At 53.1% G+C, this 17,905-nt stretch overlaps 3 non-coding genes and 4 pseudogenes across 3 annotated transcripts; all 7 read right to left on the reverse strand.

Annotated features, from left to right (window-relative positions):
• Positions 1–2,542: 2,542 nt before the first annotated feature.
• Positions 2,543–2,674, reverse strand: LOC123633518 (annotated as a pseudogene).
• Positions 2,675–3,874: 1,200 nt separating this feature from the next.
• On the reverse strand, positions 3,875–3,993 carry LOC123633830. The gene has a single exon (XR_006733820.1). It is a non-coding gene; the product is annotated as a 5S ribosomal RNA (ribosomal RNA).
• Positions 3,994–7,463: 3,470 nt separating this feature from the next.
• Positions 7,464–7,595, reverse strand: LOC123633519 (annotated as a pseudogene).
• A 1,200-nt stretch (positions 7,596–8,795) lies between these two features.
• Positions 8,796–8,914, reverse strand: LOC123633568. The gene has a single exon (XR_006733617.1). It is a non-coding gene; the product is annotated as a 5S ribosomal RNA (ribosomal RNA).
• A 3,471-nt stretch (positions 8,915–12,385) lies between these two features.
• LOC123633520 lies at positions 12,386–12,517 on the reverse strand (annotated as a pseudogene).
• Positions 12,518–13,719: 1,202 nt separating this feature from the next.
• Positions 13,720–13,838, reverse strand: LOC123633569. Its single transcript, XR_006733618.1, has one exon. It is a non-coding gene; the product is annotated as a 5S ribosomal RNA (ribosomal RNA).
• A 3,472-nt stretch (positions 13,839–17,310) lies between these two features.
• LOC123633522 lies at positions 17,311–17,442 on the reverse strand (annotated as a pseudogene).
• Between the last annotated feature and the right edge of the window lie 463 nt (positions 17,443–17,905).

Below are 17,905 nucleotides of genomic sequence, written 5' to 3' on the forward strand. Positions count from 1 at the left end.
ACTCCCGTTTGCCAAACACAGGACAGTCTGATCACCAGTAAGTATAATAATTGCAAGATATCGAAACACATTAAATATGCTTAAATCCACGATTACACCCCTCACAGCGGCAAAACTGACTCGGGTCACTGTGGACAGCGGTAGGAAACAAAGGGAAATGGTGACAGCCGGGGCCGCCCCCAACTAGTTGGGATGTGTGGACACTCTTTCAAAAGACATCTCAACCCATCACCATGTATGCACTGTATTTGCACTGGATTCAAAGAAACTGAAGTGAGTGTATGTGTCTCAGGGAAACGCAGACATCGAGTACTTGCTGTTATCTCTAATACGGTTAAATGTTTAGATGGAATAATGTGGCTGTGATTACACTGAAAAAGGAAAGAAAGCCTCCACCTTTGATAGAAACATATTGACCCTTTATCGATGGAGGGATATTACTAAGGGGATCATGAACTTAAGGTAGGAGGGGTATAAAAGAAACAAGATCTGGCTGGCCAAGGGTTGGTGATTTCTTGAGTCAGGGTAGTGAGTATGTATTCTACTATTCTGTCTGGTTTTGTTTCTATTTCAAATTTCCCATAATAAAAAGTGTCAAAAGATACCACGAAGAGGGTAAAAAACAAGCCGCAAACAGGACAAGTCATCTGTAGCGCATATACTTGGCAAGATATTACTATTACAGAATATCTATGTGTAATATGCTTCATACGCATTTGGCACTGTATCCTCACTATTAATCAGGGAAATAGGAAATAAACATTGAAGCAAGGTGTAGTTTCAAACTCACCAGATTGAGGAAACTTAAAAAACCGATCGCTGTGTTGGCTGGGAGGAAAACTCTTACCCACACCCTGCTGATACGGGAGGTGAAGTGATAGAACCATTTGGAAAACAATGTAGCATAAATGGATATGAATCCACACTGGCGTCATTCAGGAGCAAGCGTATTCTCTGAGGAGCACGTACCAGAGAGAAGATAGGGCACGTGTGACCAGGAATCGTCTAGGGTAATACTCACGGGAGCCCTGTGTACACGGACCTAGTCAAAGATCGGATAAAGATATTTCGATTGCTTCGTGCAGTGCCATTCTATAGCAGTGCTGATGAACTGCAGCTTCCTGTGTCAGCAAGGAGTATTCCCCAAACAGAAGGTTTCCCCTGGCACACAAGTTACCCAGAATGCATCCACAATGGTTCCACATGTATTATATAAACTGTGAAAATAACAAACTACCTCAATGAGACAGTCCTATAACAGAGAGCAAAAACTTTAAAAGGAAAAGCAAGCAAAATGCTGACAGTCGAGATGGGATTTGTTGGGGAGAAGTGTTTCTTTGGTTGCATGCCTTCAGGAAAAGATACACAGCGGCTTGTGACCTATGAATAAACTCCCAGTTTTATAAGGTGAGTGGTAGAGTTTTGGTACAGTTAACTCGATTTAATCTAATAATAATAATAATAATTATTATTATTATTATTATTATTCTTCAACATGTCCATTTCCCTAATTAAAAGAAAAGGAGAAAGAAACAGATTGTAAGTTTCTAGTTATAAACCCTGTTTAAATTTGATTATTTATTAATTTGGGGGAAATGATTAGTTTGGGGGCTCTGTGTCCATCTATCGAGGAATACAGTATAGCCTCTCCATCGATTTGGGCCATCATTTATGTTTGTTACTAAGTTTTCCATCTAAGTTGGCACGTTTTTCCCGTAGGTGCTGTGTAGATTCTCTGTGACTTTGACTGTGATCCTTTTTAAAAATTGCATTCATTATTGTGTATTTGCTAGGAAATAAGAAATATCGAAACTATCGATTGAACGTTGATTTCATGTAGAGCTGTCTTGCGGGACTCACCTAGGCTTTCTACAGGTCTCCCATGCCTAGGGGCAAACAGTGTATTTTGAGAACCGTAGGAGGTGAGGACAATGAACGAGGTGATTTTTCCTTTCCCACCTATTATTAGTGTTTTCCCTTGTTTTAGTGTGTATTTTAGAGCGTCTGTTGCAGTATTGACCAGAAGAATCTCATTATCAACACCCTGGTCTTGCTCGTGACTTTCCAAAGAATGTTTTTACTTCTGAATCCTTAAGACTATTTTCTAAGGATTTAGACTTTTGAAAAGAGTTTCCAGATGTCTTCTCTTCTGGATTCTTAAATTATTTTATCGTGAACGAATGGCCAACTGTTCAGATTCTATTCTTCTGCATATATGGATAGGATCAAATTTCTCCTCTCATAGGGTAACGTGGTCGTCTACTTGGACAACCTTAGAATTTGTCCTGAATTCAGAGCCGGTCCGTCAGAAGTTCCGGAGGCCCGGACCTGCGGCAGGTGTCTGAGGGGCGACAGCCTCGGGGACTGAGCCTCCACATGTCAAACCTGACCCTCTCTCCAGGGGCCACGGGACAGGGTCCGGGCCGGCCGGGGGCGGGAGCCGGGGCGGGCGCGGAGGGCGGAGGGGCCCCGGGCCACCCCACCCCACCCCACCCCCGTTTCCAGCCCAGGGGGGTGGGACAGAAAAAGAGGCACAGCAAAAAGCCTAGGGCACCCGGTATTCCCAGGCGGTCTCCCATGCAAGTACTAACCGGGCCCGACCCTGCTTAGCTCCCGAGATCAGAGGGAATCGGGCGGGCGGGCGCGTTGCGTTCGGGGTGGTATGGCCACAGAGGCCGGCGGCCGCCCCCGGACGCCTCAAGAGGCCGAGCTGCTGCTACGCGTCCCTCCCTGCCCAGTCGGGTCCCTCCCGCCGCCCTGGCCCTTCGCTAGCCCACCTGCCCCTATGGGGGGGCGGGCGCAGGCGGAGCCTGACGGGTCTCGCGCGCACCCCCCTGCCCCACCCGAACCGCGGAGGCACCGCCGTCGCACATCCCAAGGAGCAGACCCACGGGCACGCGCGCAGGGACAGACTTCCACGCGTGGGGGCGGAGGGCCAGAGCCCGAGAGTGCGCGCGAGAGGGCCCTCCGCCGCCTCGCGCCAGGGCACGGCGGGGAGGGGCTTGCGGGCAGGGCCAGGACAAGGAGGCAGGGCCGTGGCTGCCGCTGGTCCTTCACCCGGAGGTCCTGAAGACGTGCAGTGTCCCCCCCACCGCGCCACCCCACCCCCGTCTGGGGAGGACCGTTCTGCCCCGATTCCCGTCAGGGCCTGCGTGTGGCAGCAGGCCCCGCGCGGGGGCGGGGCCGGGGGCGGGGGGCGGGGGGGCCAGAGCCGGCTATCCTGTTGCACCGTGGGGTGGGGTTTGGGGTGGGTTGCCACGGGTCGGGGGGCCGGTGGGTCGTTTGGGTTTGGGTGGGAGTGCTCCGCGTGTGTCCTCTCTGCCCGGGTGGCCGGCGACTTGCCCTGTGCGGTGCGCCGGTGTGTCTCTCGGGAGCCCCGGCGGCGGCGAGGAGCCCGCCCGGCGTGAGGCCCGGGCCCGAGGCCCGGGTGTGCGGCGGAGAGGAAGTCCACGGTGGGCTGGGGGTCCGGGGGCCCAGGGCACGGTTTGCCGCCGTGGGCTGTCCCGCGCCGGGTGCAGGGGATGTCCCGGAGTGCGGGGCGGGGCCGGAGAAGAGACCCAGCGGCACTTAGGGATCCCGCCGCCCGGCCCGGCCCCGTGTGGGGCCCAGGGCTGGGGCTCGGCTGCCGGCCGAACGGAAGGGCTGGGACGCTCTGCTGCTGCCGCTGCCGCCGCCGCCGCCGCCGCCGCCGCCGCCGCCGCCTGGCGGTGCTGCTGCAGCGGGGGAGAGGGGAGGAAGGCCCGGGCGGGGGCAGCGGGCCGCGCCGGGGGGCCGGGGGCCGAGCGCGAAAGGGGGGGCGGGCGCGGAGCGCGGGGGGCCCCCCACCCCCCCCGACCCCCCACGGGCCGGCGGGCGGGACAAAAGAAGAGGCAAAAGCCTACAGCACCCGGTATTCCCAGGCGGTCTCCCATCCAAGTACTAACCAGGCCCGACCCTGCTTAGCTTCCGAGATCAGACGAGATCGGGCGCGTTCAGGGTGGTATGGCCGTAGATGGCGGCGGCCGGCCCCGGACGCCTCAAGAGGCCGAGCTGCTGCGACGTGGCCCTCCGGGCCCAGCGCCCCGACCCCCACCCCCGACACCCCCGCGCCGTCCTGCAGCCCCGTAGCCTTCAAAGCCTTGCTCGGCAGCTGCTACACAGCACAGAAGCAACACTTTGCCGCAGACACATATACAAATCACAGCAAAAATCAAAGACTCAATAGGACATCTCTTCAAAGCACGGAGGACACAAACGGGAGGACAACGTGTGACTTGTCAGATTCTACAGACGGCAGGAGCCCACATGAAGGCTCAGGGAAATATTCCAAAGGAGTGGGACATGGCTCCGAGCTCCCCGGACATGAGCAGACTGGCTTCGGCTGACAGCAGCTCTTAGATTGTCACAGTGGAGCCAGGAAAGTAGAAAGTTCCTTCCTCGCCTTTCCTGCTTGGCGCAGTAGCAAGTAGTCCACGGTGATACGGTGAATGGATACGATTATTGTGTGGCATCACGCAAAGAGCGAATGCTGTGGGTGTCTTTGAGAACTGGGAATTTGGGTGTGAGAGAAAGAGGTGAAATCGATAAAGTATAGAGTAAAAAGCCTCTAATTTCTCAGTTTCCATTTGGATTCTCAGTGTAAGCTCAATGTATTTTTCTTTAGTTTTTTAATCTAATTCTATTTTATTGTTTAGTTTTTAGTTGTTTCCCATGGAAAGTGCTGAGAAATAGGTGCAAACTCAACAGCAGTGCATTTCACCAGCATCTAGGTCGTGGTCTCCACAAACCATTGTTATTAAACGGTCCTAAGACTTACTGGAGACATAGGCTGACTTCAAGTCTGGGGCGGGAAATGGACGCTTCTTATGCTGGGAAGCGTGGATGCTATGACATCCAACAGGACGAGGGTCACGTCAAAAGACACAGGAACCAGAATGAGTAGACTCCCGTTTGCCAAACACAGGACAGTCTGATCACCAGTAAGTATAATAATTGCAAGATATCGAAACACATTAAATATGCTTAAATCCACGATTACACCCCTCACAGCGGCAAAACTGACTCGGGTCACTGTGGACAGCGGTAGGAAACAAAGGGAAATGGTGACAGCCGGGGCCGCCCCCAACTAGTTGGGATGTGTGGACACTCTTTCAAAAGACATCTCAACCCATCACCATGTATGCACTGTATTTGCACTGGATTCAAAGAAACTGAAGTGAGTGTATGTGTCTCAGGGAAACGCAGACATCGAGTACTTGCTGTTATCTCTAATACGGTTAAATGTTTAGATGGAATAATGTGGCTGTGATTACACTGAAAAAGGAAAGAAAGCCTCCACCTTTGATAGAAACATATTGACCCTTTATCGATGGAGGGATATTACTAAGGGGATCATGAACTTAAGGTAGGAGGGGTATAAAAGAAACAAGATCTGGCTGGCCAAGGGTTGGTGATTTCTTGAGTCAGGGTAGTGAGTATGTATTCTACTATTCTGTCTGTTTTTGTTTCTATTTCAAATTTCCCATAATAAAAAGTGTCAAAAGATACCACGAAGAGGGTAAAAAACAAGCCGCAAACAGGACAAGGCATCTGTAGCGCATATACTTGGCAAGATATTACTATTACAGAATATCTATGTGTAATATGCTTCATACGCATTTGGCACTGTATCCTCACTATTAATCAGGGAAATAGGAAATAAACAATGAAGCAAGGTGTAGTTTCAAACTCACCAGATTGAGGAAACTTAAAAAACCGATCGCTGTGTTGGCTGGGAGGAAAACTCTTACCCACACCCTGCTGATACGGGAGGTGAAGTGATAGAACCATTTGGAAAACAATGTAGCATAAATGGATATGAATCCACACTGGCGTCATTCAGGAGCAAGCGTATTCTCTGAGGAGCACGTACCAGAGAGAAGATAGGGCACGTGTGACCAGGAATCGTCTAGGGTAATACTCACGGGAGCCCTGTGTACACGGACCTAGTCAAAGATCGGATAAAGATATTTCGATTGCTTCGTGCAGTGCCATTCTATAGCAGTGCTGATGAACTGCAGCTTCCTGTGTCAGCAAGGAGTATTCCCCAAACAGAAGGTTTCCCCTGGCACACAAGTTACCCAGAATGCATCCACAATGGTTCCACATGTATTATATAAACTGTGAAAATAACAAACTACCTCAATGAGACAGTCCTATAACAGAGAGCAAAAACTTTAAAAGGAAAAGCAAGCAAAATGCTGACAGTCGAGATGGGATTTGTTGGGGAGAAGTGTTTCTTTGGTTGCATGCCTTCAGGAAAAGATACACAGCGGCTTGCGACCTATGAATAAACTCCCAGTTTTATAAGGTGAGTGGTAGAGTTTTGGTACAGTTAACTCGATTTAATCTAATAATAATAATAATAATAATAATAATTATTATTATTATTCTCCAACATGTCCATTTCCCTAATTAAAAGAAAAGGAGAAAGAAACAGATTGTAAGTTTCTAGTTATAAACCCTGTTTAAATTTGATTATTTATTAATTTGGGGGAAATGATTAGTTTGGGGGCTCTGTGTCCATCTATCGAGGAATACAGTATAGCCTCTCCATCGATTTGGGCCATCATTTATGTTTGTTACTAAGTTTTCCATCTAAGTTGGCACGTTTTTCCCGTAGGTGCTATGTAGATTCTCTGTGACTTTGACTGTGATCCTTTTTAAAAATTGCATTCATTATTGTGTATTTGCTAGGAAATAAGAAATATCGAAACTATCGATTGAACGTTGATTTCATGTAGAGCTGTCTTGCGGGACTCACCTAGGCTTTCTACAGGTCTCCCATGCCTAGGGGCAAACAGTGTATTTTGAGAACCGTAGGAGGTGAGGACAATGAACGAGGTGATTTTTCCTTTCCCACCTATTATTAGTGTTTTCCCTTGTTTTAGTGTGTATTTTAGAGCGTCTGTTGCAGTATTGACCAGAAGAATCTCATTATCAACACCCTGGTCTTGCTCGTGACTTTCCAAAGAATGTTTTTACTTCTGAATCCTTAAGACTATTTTCTAAGGATTTAGACTTTTGAAAAGAGTTTCCAGATGTCTTCTCTTCTGGATTCTTAAATTATTTTATCGTGAACGAATGGCCAACTGTTCAGATTCTATTCTTCTGCATATATGGATAGGATCAAATTTCTCCTCTCATAGGGTAACGTGGTCGTCTACTTGGACAACCTTAGAATTTGTCCTGAATTCAGAGCCGGTCCGTCAGAAGTTCCGGAGGCCCGGACCTGCGGCAGGTGTCTGAGGGGCGACAGCCTCGGGGACTGAGCCTCCACATGTCAAACCTGACCCTCTCTCCAGGGGCCACGGGACAGGGTCCGGGCCGGCCGGGGGCGGGAGCCAGGGCGGGCGCGGAGGGCGGAGGGGCCCCGGGCCACCCCACCCCACCCCCCCCCCGTTTCCAGCCCAGGGGGGTGGGACAGAAAAAGAGGCACAGCAAAAAGCCTAGGGCACCCGGTATTCCCAGGCGGTCTCCCATGCAAGTACTAACCGGGCCCGACCCTGCTTAGCTCCCGAGATCAGAGGGAATCGGGCGGGCGGGCGCGTTGCGTTCGGGGTGGTATGGCCACAGAGGCCGGCGGCCGCCCCCGGACGCCTCAAGAGGCCGAGCTGCTGCTACGCGTCCCTCCCTGCCCAGTCGGGTCCCTCCCGCCGCCCTGGCCCTTCGCTAGCCCACCTGCCCCTATGGGGGGGCGGGCGCAGGCGGAGCCTGACGGGTCTCGCGCGCACCCCCCTGCCCCACCCGAACCGCGGACGCACCGCCGTCGCACATCCCAAGGAGCAGACCCACGGGCACGCGCGCAGGGACAGACTTCCACGCGTGGGGGCGGAGGGCCAGAGCCCGAGAGTGCGCGCGAGAGGGCCCTCCGCCGCCTCGCGCCAGGGCACGGCGGGGAGGGGCTTGCGGGCAGGGCCAGGACAAGGAGGCAGGGCCGTGGCTGCCGCTGGTCCTTCACCCGGAGGTCCTGAAGACGTGCAGTGTCCCCCCCACCGCGCCACCCCACCCCCGTCTGGGGAGGACCGTTCTGCCCCGATTCCCGTCAGGGCCTGCGTGTGGCAGCAGGCCCCGCGCGGGGGCGGGGCCGGGGGCGGGGGGCGGGGGGGCCAGAGCCGGCTATCCTGTTGCACCGTGGGGTGGGGTTTGGGGTGGGTTGCCACGGGTCGGGGGGCCGGTGGGTCGTTTGGGTTTGGGTGGGAGTGCTCCGCGTGTGTCCTCTCTGCCCGGGTGGCCGGCGACTTGCCCTGTGCGGTGCGCCGGTGTGTCTCTCGGGAGCCCCGGCGGCGGCGAGGAGCCCGCCCGGCGTGAGGCCCGGGCCCGAGGCCCGGGTGTGCGGCGGAGAGGAAGTCCACGGTGGGCTGGGGGTCCGGGGGCCCAGGGCACGGTTTGCCGCCGTGGGCTGTCCCGCGCCGGGTGCAGGGGATGTCCCGGAGTGCGGGGCGGGGCCGGAGAAGAGACCCAGCGGCACTTAGGGATCCCGCCGCCCGGCCCGGCCCCGTGTGGGGCCCAGGGCTGGGGCTCGGCTGCCGGCCGAACGGAAGGGCTGGGACGCTCTGCTGCTGCCGCTGCCGCCGCCGCCGCCGCCGCCGCCGCCGCCGCCGCCTGGCGGTGCTGCTGCAGCGGGGGAGAGGGGAGGAAGGCCCGGGCGGGGGCAGCGGGCCGCGCCGGGGGGCCGGGGGCCGAGCGCGAAAGGGGGGGCGGGCGCGGAGCGCGGGGGGCCCCCCACCCCCCCCGACCCCCCACGGGCCGGCGGGCGGGACAAAAGAAGAGGCAAAAGCCTACAGCACCCGGTATTCCCAGGCGGTCTCCCATCCAAGTACTAACCAGGCCCGACCCTGCTTAGCTTCCGAGATCAGACGAGATCGGGCGCGTTCAGGGTGGTATGGCCGTAGACGGCGGCGGCCGGCCCCGGACGCCTCAAGAGGCCGAGCTGCTGCGACGTGGCCCTCCGGGCCCAGCGCCCCGACCCCCACCCCCGACACCCCCGCGCCGTCCTGCAGCCCCGTAGCCTTCAAAGCCTTGCTCGGCAGCTGCTACACAGCACAGAAGCAACACTTTGCCGCAGACACATATACAAATCACAGCAAAAATCAAAGACTCAATAGGACATCTCTTCAAAGCACGGAGGACACAAACGGGAGGACAACGTGTGACTTGTCAGATTCTACAGACGGCAGGAGCCCACATGAAGGCTCAGGGAAATATTCCAAAGGAGTGGGACATGGCTCCGAGCTCCCCGGACATGAGCAGACTGGCTTCGGCTGACAGCAGCTCTTAGATTGTCACAGTGGAGCCAGGAAAGTAGAAAGTTCCTTCCTCGCCTTTCCTGCTTGGCGCAGTAGCAAGTAGTCCACGGTGATACGGTGAATGGATACGATTATTGTGTGGCATCACGCAAAGAGCGAATGCTGTGGGTGTCTTTGAGAACTGGGAATTTGGGTGTGAGAGAAAGAGGTGAAATCGATAAAGTATAGAGTAAAAAGCCTCTAATTTCTCAGTTTCCATTTGGATTCTCAGTGTAAGCTCAATGTATTTTTCTTTAGTTTTTTAATCTAATTCTATTTTATTGTTTAGTTTTTAGTTGTTTCCCATGGAAAGTGCTGAGAAATAGGTGCAAACTCAACAGCAGTGCATTTCACCAGCATCTAGGTCGTGGTCTCCACAAACCATTGTTATTAAACGGTCCTAAGACTTACTGGAGACATAGGCTGACTTCAAGTCTGGGGCGGGAAATGGACGCTTCTTATGCTGGGAAGCGTGGATGCTATGACATCCAACAGGACGAGGGTCACGTCAAAAGACACAGGAACCAGAATGAGTAGACTCCCGTTTGCCAAACACAGGACAGTCTGATCACCAGTAAGTATAATAATTGCAAGATATCGAAACACATTAAATATGCTTAAATCCACGATTACACCCCTCACAGCGGCAAAACTGACTCGGGTCACTGTGGACAGCGGTAGGAAACAAAGGGAAATGGTGACAGCCGGGGCCGCCCCCAACTAGTTGGGATGTGTGGACACTCTTTCAAAAGACATCTCAACCCATCACCATGTATGCACTGTATTTGCACTGGATTCAAAGAAACTGAAGTGAGTGTATGTGTCTCAGGGAAACGCAGACATCGAGTACTTGCTGTTATCTCTAATACGGTTAAATGTTTAGATGGAATAATGTGGCTGTGATTACACTGAAAAAGGAAAGAAAGCCTCCACCTTTGATAGAAACATATTGACCCTTTATCGATGGAGGGATATTACTAAGGGGATCATGAACTTAAGGTAGGAGGGGTATAAAAGAAACAAGATCTGGCTGGCCAAGGGTTGGTGATTTCTTGAGTCAGGGTAGTGAGTATGTATTCTACTATTCTGTCTGTTTTTGTTTCTATTTCAAATTTCCCATAATAAAAAGTGTCAAAAGATACCACGAAGAGGGTAAAAAACAAGCCGCAAACAGGACAAGGCATCTGTAGCGCATATACTTGGCAAGATATTACTATTACAGAATATCTATGTGTAATATGCTTCATACGCATTTGGCACTGTATCCTCACTATTAATCAGGGAAATAGGAAATAAACAATGAAGCAAGGTGTAGTTTCAAACTCACCAGATTGAGGAAACTTAAAAAACCGATCGCTGTGTTGGCTGGGAGGAAAACTCTTACCCACACCCTGCTGATACGGGAGGTGAAGTGATAGAACCATTTGGAAAACAATGTAGCATAAATGGATATGAATCCACACTGGCGTCATTCAGGAGCAAGCGTATTCTCTGAGGAGCACGTACCAGAGAGAAGATAGGGCACGTGTGACCAGGAATCGTCTAGGGTAATACTCACGGGAGCCCTGTGTACACGGACCTAGTCAAAGATCGGATAAAGATATTTCGATTGCTTCGTGCAGTGCCATTCTATAGCAGTGCTGATGAACTGCAGCTTCCTGTGTCAGCAAGGAGTATTCCCCAAACAGAAGGTTTCCCCTGGCACACAAGTTACCCAGAATGCATCCACAATGGTTCCACATGTATTATATAAACTGTGAAAATAACAAACTACCTCAATGAGACAGTCCTATAACAGAGAGCAAAAACTTTAAAAGGAAAAGCAAGCAAAATGCTGACAGTCGAGATGGGATTTGTTGGGGAGAAGTGTTTCTTTGGTTGCATGCCTTCAGGAAAAGATACACAGCGGCTTGCGACCTATGAATAAACTCCCAGTTTTATAAGGTGAGTGGTAGAGTTTTGGTACAGTTAACTCGATTTAATCTAATAATAATAATAATAATAATAATTATTATTATTATTATTCTCCAACATGTCCATTTCCCTAATTAAAAGAAAAGGAGAAAGAAACAGATTGTAAGTTTCTAGTTATAAACCCTGTTTAAATTTGATTATTTATTAATTTGGGGGAAATGATTAGTTTGGGGGCTCTGTGTCCATCTATCGAGGAATACAGTATAGCCTCTCCATCGATTTGGGCCATCATTTATGTTTGTTACTAAGTTTTCCATCTAAGTTGGCACGTTTTTCCCGTAGGTGCTATGTAGATTCTCTGTGACTTTGACTGTGATCCTTTTTAAAAATTGCATTCATTATTGTGTATTTGCTAGGAAATAAGAAATATCGAAACTATCGATTGAACGTTGATTTCATGTAGAGCTGTCTTGCGGGACTCACCTAGGCTTTCTACAGGTCTCCCATGCCTAGGGGCAAACAGTGTATTTTGAGAACCGTAGGAGGTGAGGACAATGAACGAGGTGATTTTTCCTTTCCCACCTATTATTAGTGTTTTCCCTTGTTTTAGTGTGTATTTTAGAGCGTCTGTTGCAGTATTGACCAGAAGAATCTCATTATCAACACCCTGGTCTTGCTCGTGACTTTCCAAAGAATGTTTTTACTTCTGAATCCTTAAGACTATTTTCTAAGGATTTAGACTTTTGAAAAGAGTTTCCAGATGTCTTCTCTTCTGGATTCTTAAATTATTTTATCGTGAACGAATGGCCAACTGTTCAGATTCTATTCTTCTGCATATATGGATAGGATCAAATTTCTCCTCTCATAGGGTAACGTGGTCGTCTACTTGGACAACCTTAGAATTTGTCCTGAATTCAGAGCCGGTCCGTCAGAAGTTCCGGAGGCCCGGACCTGCGGCAGGTGTCTGAGGGGCGACAGCCTCGGGGACTGAGCCTCCACATGTCAAACCTGACCCTCTCTCCAGGGGCCACGGGACAGGGTCCGGGCCGGCCGGGGGCGGGAGCCGGGGCGGGCGCGGAGGGCGGAGGGGCCCCGGGCCACCCCACCCCACCCCCCCCCCCGTTTCCAGCCCAGGGGGGTGGGACAGAAAAAGAGGCACAGCAAAAAGCCTAGGGCACCCGGTATTCCCAGGCGGTCTCCCATGCAAGTACTAACCGGGCCCGACCCTGCTTAGCTCCCGAGATCAGAGGGAATCGGGCGGGCGGGCGCGTTGCGTTCGGGGTGGTATGGCCACAGAGGCCGGCGGCCGCCCCCGGACGCCTCAAGAGGCCGAGCTGCTGCTACGCGTCCCTCCCTGCCCAGTCGGGTCCCTCCCGCCGCCCTGGCCCTTCGCTAGCCCACCTGCCCCTATGGGGGGGCGGGCGCAGGCGGAGCCTGACGGGTCTCGCGCGCACCCCCCTGCCCCACCCGAACCGCGGACGCACCGCCGTCGCACATCCCAAGGAGCAGACCCACGGGCACGCGCGCAGGGACAGACTTCCACGCGTGGGGGCGGAGGGCCAGAGCCCGAGAGTGCGCGCGAGAGGGCCCTCCGCCGCCTCGCGCCAGGGCACGGCGGGGAGGGGCTTGCGGGCAGGGCCAGGACAAGGAGGCAGGGCCGTGGCTGCCGCTGGTCCTTCACCCGGAGGTCCTGAAGACGTGCAGTGTCCCCCCCACCGCGCCACCCCACCCCCGTCTGGGGAGGACCGTTCTGCCCCGATTCCCGTCAGGGCCTGCGTGTGGCAGCAGGCCCCGCGCGGGGGGCGGGGCCGGGGGCGGGGGGCGGGGGGGCCAGAGCCGGCTATCCTGTTGCACCGTGGGGTGGGGTTTGGGGTGGGTTGCCACGGGTCGGGGGGCCGGTGGGTCGTTTGGGTTTGGGTGGGAGTGCTCCGCGTGTGTCCTCTCTGCCCGGGTGGCCGGCGACTTGCCCTGTGCGGTGCGCCGGTGTGTCTCTCGGGAGCCCCGGCGGCGGCGAGGAGCCCGCCCGGCGTGAGGCCCGGGCCCGAGGCCCGGGTGTGCGGCGGAGAGGAAGTCCACGGTGGGCTGGGGGTCCGGGGGCCCAGGGCACGGTTTGCCGCCGTGGGCTGTCCCGCGCCGGGTGCAGGGGATGTCCCGGAGTGCGGGGCGGGGCCGGAGAAGAGACCCAGCGGCACTTAGGGATCCCGCCGCCCGGCCCGGCCCCGTGTGGGGCCCAGGGCTGGGGCTCGGCTGCCGGCCGAACGGAAGGGCTGGGACGCTCTGCTGCTGCCGCTGCCGCCGCCGCCGCCGCCGCCGCCGCCGCCGCCGCCTGGCGGTGCTGCTGCAGCGGGGGAGAGGGGAGGAAGGCCCGGGCGGGGGCAGCGGGCCGCGCCGGGGGGCCGGGGGCCGAGCGCGAAAGGGGGGGCGGGCGCGGAGCGCGGGGGGCCCCCCACCCCCCCCCGACCCCCCACGGGCCGGCGGGCGGGACAAAAGAAGAGGCAAAAGCCTACAGCACCCGGTATTCCCAGGCGGTCTCCCATCCAAGTACTAACCAGGCCCGACCCTGCTTAGCTTCCGAGATCAGACGAGATCGGGCGCGTTCAGGGTGGTATGGCCGTAGACGGCGGCGGCCGGCCCCGGACGCCTCAAGAGGCCGAGCTGCTGCGACGTGGCCCTCCGGGCCCAGCGCCCCGACCCCCACCCCCGACACCCCCGCGCCGTCCTGCAGCCCCCGTAGCCTTCAAAGCCTTGCTCGGCAGCTGCTACACAGCACAGAAGCAACACTTTGCCGCAGACACATATACAAATCACAGCAAAAATCAAAGACTCAATAGGACATCTCTTCAAAGCACGGAGGACACAAACGGGAGGACAACGTGTGACTTGTCAGATTCTACAGACGGCAGGAGCCCACATGAAGGCTCAGGGAAATATTCCAAAGGAGTGGGACATGGCTCCGAGCTCCCCGGACATGAGCAGACTGGCTTCGGCTGACAGCAGCTCTTAGATTGTCACAGTGGAGCCAGGAAAGTAGAAAGTTCCTTCCTCGCCTTTCCTGCTTGGCGCAGTAGCAAGTAGTCCACGGTGATACGGTGAATGGATACGATTATTCTGTGGCATCACGCAAAGAGCGAATGCTGTGGGTGTCTTTGAGAACTGGGAATTTGGGTGTGAGAGAAAGAGGTGAAATCGATAAAGTATAGAGTAAAAAGCCTCTAATTTCTCAGTTTCCATTTGGATTCTCAGTGTAAGCTCAATGTATTTTTCTTTAGTTTTTTAATCTAATTCTATTTTATTGTTTAGTTTTTAGTTGTTTCCCATGGAAAGTGCTGAGAAATAGGTGCAAACTCAACAGCAGTGCATTTCACCAGCATCTAGGTCGTGGTCTCCACAAACCATTGTTATTAAACGGTCCTAAGACTTACTGGAGACATAGGCTGACTTCAAGTCTGGGGCGGGAAATGGACGCTTCTTATGCTGGGAAGCGTGGATGCTATGACATCCAACAGGACGAGGGTCACGTCAAAAGACACAGGAACCAGAATGAGTAGACTCCCGTTTGCCAAACACAGGACAGTCTGATCACCAGTAAGTATAATAATTGCAAGATATCGAAACACATTAAATATGCTTAAATCCACGATTACACCCCTCACAGCGGCAAAACTGACTCGGGTCACTGTGGACAGCGGTAGGAAACAAAGGGAAATGGTGACAGCCGGGGCCGCCCCCAACTAGTTGGGATGTGTGGACACTCTTTCAAAAGACATCTCAACCCATCACCATGTATGCACTGTATTTGCACTGGATTCAAAGAAACTGAAGTGAGTGTATGTGTCTCAGGGAAACGCAGACATCGAGTACTTGCTGTTATCTCTAATACGGTTAAATGTTTAGATGGAATAATGTGGCTGTGATTACACTGAAAAAGGAAAGAAAGCCTCCACCTTTGATAGAAACATATTGACCCTTTATCGATGGAGGGATATTACTAAGGGGATCATGAACTTAAGGTAGGAGGGGTATAAAAGAAACAAGATCTGGCTGGCCAAGGGTTGGTGATTTCTTGAGTCAGGGTAGTGAGTATGTATTCTACTATTCTGTCTGTTTTTGTTTCTATTTCAAATTTCCCATAATAAAAAGTGTCAAAAGATACCACGAAGAGGGTAAAAAACAAGCCGCAAACAGGACAAGGCATCTGTAGCGCATATACTTGGCAAGATATTACTATTACAGAATATCTATGTGTAATATGCTTCGTACGCATTTGGCACTGTATCCTCACTATTAATCAGGGAAATAGGAAATAAACAATGAAGCAAGGTGTAGTTTCAAACTCACCAGATTGAGGAAACTTAAAAAACCGATCGCTGTGTTGGCTGGGAGGAAAACTCTTACCCACACCCTGCTGATACGGGAGGTGAAGTGATAGAACCATTTGGAAAACAATGTAGCATAAATGGATATGAATCCACACTGGCGTCATTCAGGAGCAAGCGTATTCTCTGAGGAGCACGTACCAGAGAGAAGATAGGGCACGTGTGACCAGGAATCGTCTAGGGTAATACTCACGGGAGCCCTGTGTACACGGACCTAGTCAAAGATCGGATAAAGATATTTCAATTGCTTCGTGCAGTGCCATTCTATAGCAGTGCTGATGAACTGCAGCTTCCTGTGTCAGCAAGGAGTATTCCCCAAACAGAAGGTTTCCCCTGGCACACAAGTTACCCAGAATGCATCCACAATGGTTCCACATGTATTATATAAACTGTGAAAATAACAAACTACCTCAATGAGACAGTCCTATAACAGAGAGCAAAAACTTTAAAAGGAAAAGCAAGCAAAATGCTGACAGTCGAGATGGGATTTGTTGGGGAGAAGTGTTTCTTTGGTTGCATGCCTTCAGGAAAAGATACACAGCGGCTTGCGACCTATGAATAAACTCCCAGTTTTATAAGGTGAGTGGTAGAGTTTTGGTACAGTTAACTCGATTTAATCTAATAATAATAATAATAATAATAATAATTATTATTATTATTCTCCAACATGTCCATTTCCCTAATTAAAAGAAAAGGAGAAAGAAACAGATTGTAAGTTTCTAGTTATAAACCCTGTTTAAATTTGATTATTTATTAATTTGGGGGAAATGATTAGTTTGGGGGCTCTGTGTCCATCTATCGAGGAATACAGTATAGCCTCTCCATCGATTTGGGCCATCATTTATGTTTGTTACTAAGTTTTCCATCTAAGTTGGCACGTTTTTCCCGTAGGTGCTATGTAGATTCTCTGTGACTTTGACTGTGATCCTGTTTAAAAATTGCATTCATTATTGTGTATTTGCTAGGAAATAAGAAATATCGAAACTATCGATTGAACGTTGATTTCATGTAGAGCTGTCTTGCGGGACTCACCTAGGCTTTCTACAGGTCTCCCATGCCTAGGGGCAAACAGTGTATTTTGAGAACCGTAGGAGGTGAGGACAATGAACGAGGTGATTTTTCCTTTCCCACCTATTATTAGTGTTTTCCCTTGTTTTAGTGTGTATTTTAGAGCGTCTGTTGCAGTATTGACCAGAAGAATCTCATTATCAACACCCTGGTCTTGCTCGTGACTTTCCAAAGAATGTTTTTACTTCTGAATCCTTAAGACTATTTTCTAAGGATTTAGACTTTTGAAAAGAGTTTCCAGATGTCTTCTCTTCTGGATTCTTAAATTATTTTATCGTGAACGAATGGCCAACTGTTCAGATTCTATTCTTCTGCATATATGGATAGGATCAAATTTCTCCTCTCATAGGGTAACGTGGTCGTCTACTTGGACAACCTTAGAATTTGTCCTGAATTCAGAGCCGGTCCGTCAGAAGTTCCGGAGGCCCGGACCTGCGGCAGGTGTCTGAGGGGCGACAGCCTCGGGGACTGAGCCTCCACATGTCAAACCTGACCCTCTCTCCAGGGGCCACGGGACAGGGTCCGGGCCGGCCGGGGGCGGGAGCCGGGGCGGGCGCGGAGGGCGGAGGGGCCCCGGGCCACCCCACCCCACCCCACCCCCGTTTCCAGCCCAGGGGGGGTGGGACAGAAAAAGAGGCACAGCAAAAAGCCTAGGGCACCCGGTATTCCCAGGCGGTCTCCCATGCAAGTACTAACCGGGCCCGACCCTGCTTAGCTCCCGAGATCAGAGGGAATCGGGCGGGCGGGCGCGTTGCGTTCGGGGTGGTATGGCCACAGAGGCCGGCGGCCGCCCCCGGACGCCTCAAGAGGCCGAGCTGCTGCTACGCGTCCCTCCCTGCCCAGTCGGGTCCCTCCCGCCGCCCTGGCCCTTCGCTAGCCCACCTGCCCCTATGGGGGGGCGGGCGCAGGCGGAGCCTGACGGGTCTCGCGCGCACCCCCCTGCCCCACCCGAACCGCGGACGCACCGCCGTCGCACATCCCAAGGAGCAGACCCACGGGCACGCGCGCAGGGACAGACTTCCACGCGTGGGGGCGGAGGGCCAGAGCCCGAGAGTGCGCGCGAGAGGGCCCTCCGCCGCCTCGCGCCAGGGCACGGCGGGGAGGGGCTTGCGGGCAGGGCCAGGACAAGGAGGCAGGGCCGTGGCTGCCGCTGGTCCTTCACCCGGAGGTCCTGAAGACGTGCAGTGTCCCCCCCACCGCGCCACCCCACCCCCGTCTGGGGAGGACCGTTCTGCCCCGATT

Source organism: Lemur catta, chromosome 2 (assembly GCF_020740605.2).
Source record: "Lemur catta isolate mLemCat1 chromosome 2, mLemCat1.pri, whole genome shotgun sequence".
Taxonomy (NCBI): domain Eukaryota; kingdom Metazoa; phylum Chordata; class Mammalia; order Primates; family Lemuridae; genus Lemur; species Lemur catta.